The sequence below is a fragment of the Diabrotica undecimpunctata genome, chromosome 3 (genome assembly GCF_040954645.1).
Source record: "Diabrotica undecimpunctata isolate CICGRU chromosome 3, icDiaUnde3, whole genome shotgun sequence".
NCBI classification, from domain to species: domain Eukaryota; kingdom Metazoa; phylum Arthropoda; class Insecta; order Coleoptera; family Chrysomelidae; genus Diabrotica; species Diabrotica undecimpunctata.
Window position 1 is genome coordinate 86,669,928 of NC_092805.1, and position 9,563 is coordinate 86,679,490.

Below are 9,563 nucleotides of genomic sequence, written 5' to 3' on the forward strand. Positions count from 1 at the left end.
GAACGAAGACCTGATTTTAAAATTGGTGACAAAGTTTACGTAAAAGAATCCCAAATTAAATCAAAATCGGATAATCTTTTTAATGGACCTTTCGAAATTCAAGAAGTTTTTACAAATTCCGCAATTATCCTTAACCCCAAAACTAACCAAACCTCTAAAGTAAATTTTGACAGACTTAAACCTTATTTTGAATAATTTTCCTTTACAGATTCTATGGACTCCTTCCTATCGTCCAATCCCAAATTCTCCTCACTCCAATTAATAACACAATTGGAATATTTTTTCATGAAAAAGGAACTATACGAATATCTAATGACAAATGGACTTTACTTGTTTACAAAGAATTATTACCTATCAAAACTACAATATCCAATAATGACAGAATTTTGGAAAACCGGTTAGAAAAATTTATTAACGTGGATACACCGAGAAAACTTGCCTTTCAAGCCGAAGTACAGACACATGTTAGTCTGCTAAAACAAATCTCAAACTCCGTTAATTTAAAATATAAAGAAATAACCTCTGACACAGTACCTTATAATAAACGCCTAAAACGCGGTTTAGTAAATGGTATTGGAACAATCTGGAAATCTATTACTGGAAATTTAGACGCCTCTGATGGCGAATACTTTAATAAATGTATAAATAAGATAAATTCCGATGAAACTCAAATTGAAAATCTCCTAAAAAAATCAAATATCTGTTACCACTTCAGTTATAAGAACTTTCAACACTACAATTCAAAAATTGCAAATAGACGAAGAAACTTTTAACAAAGACTTAAAAACTATCGAGACTACACTTCTGGACATTAATAATGACATCTCCTTTTACCAAGCACAATTACAAATACTAGATTTATGTGAGTCCTTAATGGAAAGCTACGTATTTTTAGAAAATTATTTAAATGGTATACTAAATTCTATCACATTCTCTCGCCTGCAAATTCTACATAGTTCTATTATTTCGCCCATAGACTTAATGGACGCATTAAAAGAAATCTCACAGTCATTACAAAATAACGTATTGCCTCTACCCACTTATATGTCAAATATAGCTCAGTATATTGACATAATAAAACTGCAAGCTTATCAGCTTGATTCAAAAATTGTTTTCGTCCTCGAAATTCCGTTAGTTGATCCCGAAATATTCACCTTGTATCAATTATATTCAATACCAATATTAGATAATCAAACTGGTTTTCATCATATACTTTCAACTGTTCATAAATACATAGCGCGAGATGATGATTCAATTTCATATGTCTTACCCATGGACACCGAAAAATGCAAACAAATCAGTCAAAACCAAAGAATGTGTACAGACATTCTTCCGTATCCCATAGACACAGATGCTATATGTGAAGCTCAGCTTTTGAAACCTCTCAGCAACTTACCAAAAACTTGCAAGATGTCCATGCTCTTAGCACAAGGTTACAATGTACAAGAAATTGACCGAAATTTATGGTTACTAACCATTTCCGATCCATTACCAGTAACAATCAAATGTGCAAGGAAGGACGTCACTACAAAAATAATAAAAACAAATTCAATCTTAAGATTAATTCCCGAATGTATTGCATTCATCGGCAGTACCAGAATTCATGCTAGAGACCAAATTGAGAAATATACAAATATCACGTATAGAAGTCACCCAGTTAACGTACCCTACAGATGCTGTGACCATTTTGAGACAAAGAATCACCTATCAAAATTGAAACCATTAAAACTCAGTAAGATCAACGTAGATGACTTAAATATTGCACAACACAAATTGGACCAATATTCAGAAGAACTGGACCATATTATGAGCCAATCATTCATTGAGGAACATCTACCCTTATTCACTATATCAACCTTGTCCCTGATTATTATCCTAGTTATCTTATACCTTTTCTGCAAATACCGAACCAAAATATTCCCAAAAATTGCAATCTCCTTGTCTCAGGATCAGCCTCCAACTCCACTACCACGCAGAAATTCCATTAGACAGAAACTTCAAAGCTTAACCTCCTTCAGAAGAAGACCCAATGTCCAACAGGAAAGCGAAGCAGAAACACCAATTACTCTGTAAAAGTCAAAGCAATGGCATTGACTTTTCACTAATAAGGGGAGCTGTTATATGAGAAAATATTAACCTTGAACTAGCTTAAGTTCGCCGACTTCAGATTTCATCATCCCATTCCCATAGAAACCGCTGAGCACGCATTAGAACTTTGTACGAACCGTTGGCCAATATTCATGGGAACAGCAATTCAGCACTTCATACCAAACCTATAAATTACCATTCTCAGATGCCGGAACCACTCTTAGCTGCAACTTCGACCAGTCCAGTTATTGTAGTCATTTTAAATTAATTTAATTTTGTACTATTATTTAATATTTAATTTGTAACAAATAAAGTTCTTTTTTAAAAAGTCAAATACGTGATTAGTGATCTAACATATATATAAAATAAAGTTTTATTATGAGGTTGCAGTCATTAATAGGGCAGGAAAGTGAAACTCTTTGTTCTTTATCAAGCTTTCGCAAAATTTATTTGCTTCTTCAGAAATATTTATTTATTATATATTATATATTATATTTATTCAATATATATATATATATATATATATATATATATATATTGTTATGATGTGTTTTTTTGTTTGAATGATGAGCAATAAGTATTTTTAATAATATAATATATAGGGTTTTTATCGCGGTTCTCAAAGAATTAGCTTGTAAGTACTTTTTTAAATTATTATCTTTATTATAACTATTATGAAACACACATATATATCTAACCTAGCCAATGTAAATTTAAAATAAACTATCTTTAAATTGATGTTCTTATAAAACTAATTAAATTCTATAGACAATGTTAAATTTAAACAAACTATCTTCAAAATTGAAATTGTTATAACACTAACTAAATTATATTAACAAAATTTTGTACCTTTCTTTCACTGAATGCCTAAATGAACTGTTTTCCACTATATATATTCTAATCACCACTGAATGTCTTCGTACTTCGGTTATCCTTGTTTTTGTGAAATTACTTTTTCCAATTATCAGCTTCTACCAATTTAAGATATAGTTTTCTTTGCCAGCATTTATACACCACCAGCAAACACCATTTATATTTATTCTTCTTTTCAATATACCAATATCCAATTATTATAAGTTGATTTATACTAATCTCCAATCATAATATAATTTTAATTCCTTCCAATGTCCATCCAATATTCTTCTAATATACTTTTATAATCTTCAATAATTATTTGTGTATAATTATAAATGTGCATTAAATATATGCATAATTTTTAATCTTCATTTAACTCACTATATTAAACAATTGGACTATCTCCAACTAACTTTCATATTTCTTATTAAACTGCTTGACTGACTTACTAAAACTGTGAACAATTGACTTCACTAACTAATCTACTAACTTTCATAATAAACTGCTTGACTTCTGACTAAAAACTTCCATCTTGAATCCAAATCACGGGTATTTATATCCTTTTGGATATTTCAGAACCATCTGGTAAGAGAATATGTTCCAATTTGTTCTATTTCTTCGATACAGATTGTTCCAGAAATGAACATATCATTTTAAAACACAAAATAAAAATATAGTTCTTTACACTTTTCTTAGTGTAGAATAAGTAAAATATTCACTAATATCAAGTTTGCTAGCCGACTTAACGGCGCCACAGCCTCTTAAATAGTTTTCACACCTAAATACAAGAGGGGTAATCTACACTTTTACGCACCAAATTTTATTTTATTAGTTAGTTCTCACTCACACGCCCTTGAGGCAACACTCTCAATTCATATATAAAATATTTCTCTACGCCGAAATCGGGCATTTTTTCTCATAAATACGGTTTTCTATTTTACGTGTGATAAAGAAAGAATTATTTGATACTGTATAGTCAGCTACGTCGTTTTGAACCTCTTTAATCTAAAAATAGTTAATTATAAGTCGATAAACTTAAAGTGCTTTTATTTCTCTGGAGCAATATTTGCTCACCTTAACAATCCTTATCCTTCAACGGTCACTGAAGAACCAAACCTATGGAGATACATCCATTCACAAGTCCTTTGAAGTAAGGCTTGGAATCAAAAGATTTCCAACCCTCTCATACAGGGAGCCAGTTACAAGGCTCCCACTCATTCGTGGTCCTATCGAGCACAGATTATTTGATGAAACAGGACTGAAGAAAGAAAAGGATTACACACGCCGGAGAGCAACAGGAAGAAAGAATATTGGTTTCTCGTCCCTAGAAGAAAGATTGCACAAGTTGACCTTCGTTCAAGATTAGACACGTGTGTTTTGTGAAAAGTGCGTTATGTGCTGGTAAGCGACAGCGGTAATTAAATTGGATACTTGAAAAACATTTGGTGAGGTTAAAACTCTTTCTATATTTTCTATAGTTACTGCATGCACGTAATTTATATTGATAGACATTTGTCTCGACTTTTATTTGTTTATTAATATTTATATTAACTAATGGCTTTGATTTGACAACAGATCTTTCTTCTCAATATCGCTAAAGATAGCTGACAATTATTTATTATACAGATTGTCTCATAGCCCGCTCTCACGAAAAATATTTATTTATCACTCTAGTAAAAATACTCTATTAAAATTAAAATCGCGTCTTAGTTGAAAAAGACATTCACACTAAACAAAATCATTCACTCTTATTTCTCGCTCAGCATATATTTGCAAATAAATTCACTTTAAATAAAAAATGGAAGCTTTAAAGAAAAAGCGCAAATCACTTAAAGCATCAATTACACGTATCTCAGATTGGTTTATAGCCAATAAAGACACAGAAAACGAAATACTTGATTTTGAAAATAGGAAAGAAAAACTTTTTAATTTTTTCACACAATATGAACAAATTCAATTAGAAATCGAACAGACTGATGACAGCGACCAACAATCAGCTGATCGAGCAAATGTTGAAGAAAAATACTTCAACACACTCAAAGGTTTGCAAAGAAAAATAATAGAATTAAATTTAACTGTAAATAAAGTACCCAGCTCAAATAATAATGCTGTTTCCAGTGCGAGGCTGCCTGAAATTAGCATGAAAACCTTTACCGGCAATTTCTCAGAATTCAATGAATTTTTTCAACTATTTGAAACTCTGATCACAAACAATTCAAGTTTAAATAATGTACAAAAGTTTATATATTTAAAATCCTTCCTCAAAGGAGAACCTTTAAACTTAATTAGCAGTATCGAAGTAGTAGATGCAAATTTTGCTATCGCTATAAAAACCCTAAAAGAAAGATATGATGACAAATCACGAGTGATTAGTACTCTTATAAAAAAGCTGTTAAAGTCTCAATCTCTAGTTAAATGCACTCCTCAGGTACTAAGAGATTTTCTTGTACACACGAAACAAACGCTTCAAGCTCTTAGTAATCTCGAAGTTCCAATTGAACATTGGGACCTCCTTTTAATAGAAATATTTTTAGAAAAAATAGATTTTGCTTCTCACAAGGCTTTTGAATATGAAGTAGGTTCTAAGAATGTTCCATCACTCAAACAATTTTTTGAATTTTTAGAAAAAAGATGTGATGTTTTAGAGAAACTTAATTACACTGAAACTCAGTCAAAGTTTAATAATAAAGTCACTCAAAAAACTGCTCATATTTCCACCATAAATAATAATAAATCTAGCTATGAAAATTGCATATTTTGTAAACAAACTGGTCATAAAATATATCAGTGTAACTTATTTAAAGACACAAATTCTCGAGAAAGGTTTAATTTTGTAAAGCAAGCACAGCTTTGCAGAAACTGTTTTGGCACTAAGCATTTTACTGATAAATGCATCTCTAAATACACATGTAAAATTTGCAATAAAAAGCACAATACACTTCTGCATGAAGAAAATAATTTTTCTCACACTCATGAAAATAATTTATTTTCTCCCACTCGAAGCAATCAAAGTGCTTCAAATTCACATGATGGTAATCAAAGTCACGCCAATAGACAACAATCACGCTTTAATGCACCACAAACCTCTCAATCGTCCGCAAGTATACAAGGTGATTCACAAACTCGCCATAGTGCACCACATATCTCTCAAAGTCATTTTCATGCTCCTCAAAGGAGTAATAATGCCCAAGTTACTCAAACAATTAATTCTCCACATTCATATAATGAATCACCAAACACTTCTACTCACTTAAGCACTCAGACAAATGAATATTGTCTACTCTCAGACACACAAAGTCAAAATTCATCTTGCATCTCTTCTCTCTCCACTTTCAATCCAAAAAACGAAGTTTTGCTAGCCACAGCGCTGGTAACAATTTACTCTAAAAGTGGACAACCTGTACACGCAAGATGTCTTCTCGATAATGGATCTCAATCGAGCTTTGCAACAAAAGATTTAGTAAATAAACTAAATTACTCTACCACTAATAAAAGATTACAAATTTCCACAATCTCTCAAAATTGTTCCATCTCAAATGAAATGGTAAACATTGAATTTTTCCCATATAAAAACAATGATATGAAATTTGAAGTATCATGTGCAGTTTTGGATAATATTACGTGTAAAATACCTCAGGTACCTCTAGATCGTAGCAAAATAAAAATACCAGATGGCATAAAGCTCAGTGATCCCTCTTACTCCTCCCCAGGGAGAATCGATCTCTTATTAGGTGCAGAAATTTACTGTGATCTATTAAAGGATGGTTTAATTCATATTGGAGCAGGTCTTCCAGTGCTTCAAAACACTCATTTAGGATATGTCATGTTCGGTAACCTATCTCCACAAGTTTCATCTAAGAAAAAGATGCACTCTCACTCAAACTGTAACTATTCACACTCGAATCATATTTCTTTATTTGTTCAATCTCACACTGAAGAAGAAAATATAAATAATCTTCTCCAAAGGTTTTGGGACATTGAAGAAGTTCCCGAAATAAAGCGTTTAAGTCCTGATGATGAAAAGGCTGAGAAAATATTTAAAGCCACAACACAAATCCTACCGAATGGACAGTTCCAAGTAGATTTACCCCTATGCACGCCTAATGAAAATAATAAATTGGGCGACTCTTTCCAAATGGCGCGAAGGCGATTTCTAAATTTGGAGAACAAATTCTCAAAAAATGATTCTCTTTACAAACAATATAAATCCTTTATAGATGAGTATGTTGAATTAGGACATGCAAAATATGTTCCGTTGTCTCTGCAGAATCTACACTCAGAAAACAAATATTTCTTGCCTCACCACAGTGTAGAAAAAGACACTTCTCTCACAACTCGTTTGCGCGTAGTTTTTGACGCATCCATGAAAACCACTTCTGGTTTTAGCCTTAATGATATTATGTTAAAGGGTTATACCACACAACCGGAACTATTTGACACTTTAGTCAACTTTAGACTCTTCAAGTATGTATTCACATCTGATATAAAAAAGATGTTTAGACAAATCAGAATAAACCCCAACCAAACTTTCTTATTAAATATTTTGTGGCGCAACTCTCCCTCGGAGCCGTTAAAATGTATACAATTGGAAACGGTTACCTATGGAACGAAACCAGCTACCTTCCTTAGCACACGATGTTTAATTGAACTCGCAAACATGCATAAGGAAGAATATCCTCTCGCTCATGATATGCTCATTAATTTTTGCTATATTGATGACATATTATATGGTACAAATAGTATTGAAACACTCACACTTGCGCATGAGCAAATCACTGCACTGCTACAAAAGGCAGGCATATCTCTTCACAAATGGTGTTCAAATTCACCACAATTTTTAGAAAATATTTCACAATTTTCAACTGACTCTACGTATGTTATATCTTCAGAAAATCATTCCAATAAAATATTAGGTCTTTGTTGGGACTCTAAATTAGACAGTTTCTCTATTTCAGTGCCAGAAATCGAAATAAAAGATTCGTACACTAAGAGACAAGTGCTCTCGATAATCGCAAGTTTTTTCGACCCCAAGGGATTAATTAATCCTGTAATAGTAACTGCAAAAATAATAATGCAAAAAATTTGGCTTTCAAAAATTCAGTGGAATGAAAGTTTAGACTCTACACTCTTAAATGAATGGTTAAATTTTCTCAAACATATTTCAGCACTAAAACATTTAAAAATTCACAGACCTTTTTTTATTGAAAATTATATATGTACTATACAAATACACGCATTTTCCGACGCTAGTGAAAAGGCATACGCCAGCTGCATATATATTAGAGTTACTTATAGCTCAAGAAATGTCTCTTCCACACTCATCACCTCTAAAAGTAGGGTAGCTCCAATAAAAACATTAACTTTACCTAAGTTAGAACTTATGGGTGCTGTTTTATGCAGCAAACTCACTAAAAGAATAGTTGAAATTCTAAATAATAAATTAACTCAAATAGACTCAATAAACTGCTGGACGGACTCAGAAATCGTACTTGCTTGGTTAGGCTCACATAGCTCGAGATGGTCACAGTTTGTTGCAAATAGAGTTTCTGAAATACAAGGAAACCCACAATTTAAGTGGCGATATATAAAGTCAAAACAAAACCCCGCAGATATTGCGTCAAGAGGCATGTCTGCTCCTGAACTTCTAAACTCAAAATTTTGGTTTCAAGGTCCCGCATTTCTACTTAATTATGACTTAGATTTAACTTCTTATGATTCAAAACCAAATGTTAGTAAAATACCCGAGGAAAAGAAAATAGTTCATCTAGCACAAGAAAGTCCAATAAGTTTCATTGAAAATTTATCTCTCAAATTTTCAAACTTCTCAAAACTACAACGCAGTATCACACTTATTCTCAGGTACATTCACAATTTCAAGTTTCCAAATGAAAAATATGTTGGACCCTTCTCTGTTTCAGAATTAAAAAATGCTGAAAATTTAATAATAAAAGTTTTGCAAAAGGCACACTTTTTTCGAGAATTTTCTTGTCTTAAAAATAAGGAGATAATTTCAAATAAAACAATTTTAAAACTCAACCCATTCATAGATAATCAGCAAATGATTCGTGTAGGTGGTCGTCTAAGGTACTCAGACGTCCCATATGAACAGAAGTACCCATTACTTCTACCCTCTCATAATCACATAGTAAAATTAATGCTGCATAGAGAACATATAAGATTATGTCATGCAGGCCCTCAAAATACTCTTTCCAATTTTCGTTTAAGATATTGGTGTCTAAATGGTCTCAAAGAAACTAAAAGGATAATTAATAAATGTCACGATTGTTTTAAATTTAAAGCAAAGACAGCCACACAGTTAATGGCTGATTTACCACGGGAACGTTCATGTTTCTCCCCTCCATTTACCAATGTTGGTCTAGACTTTGGTGGTCCATTTCTTATAAAAAGCTCCAATTTAAGAAAGGCTCCAAAAATAAAATCCTACATAGCGTTGTTTGTATGTATGGTTACTCGTGCAGTGCACATCGAATTAGTCACAGGTCTCTCTACCGAAAGTTTCTTACTTGCTTTAAAAAGATTCATCAGTAGGAGAGGCTGTCCACAAATTATCTACTCAGATAACGCCACTAATTTTCTAGGAGCTAGAAATCAGTTGAGGG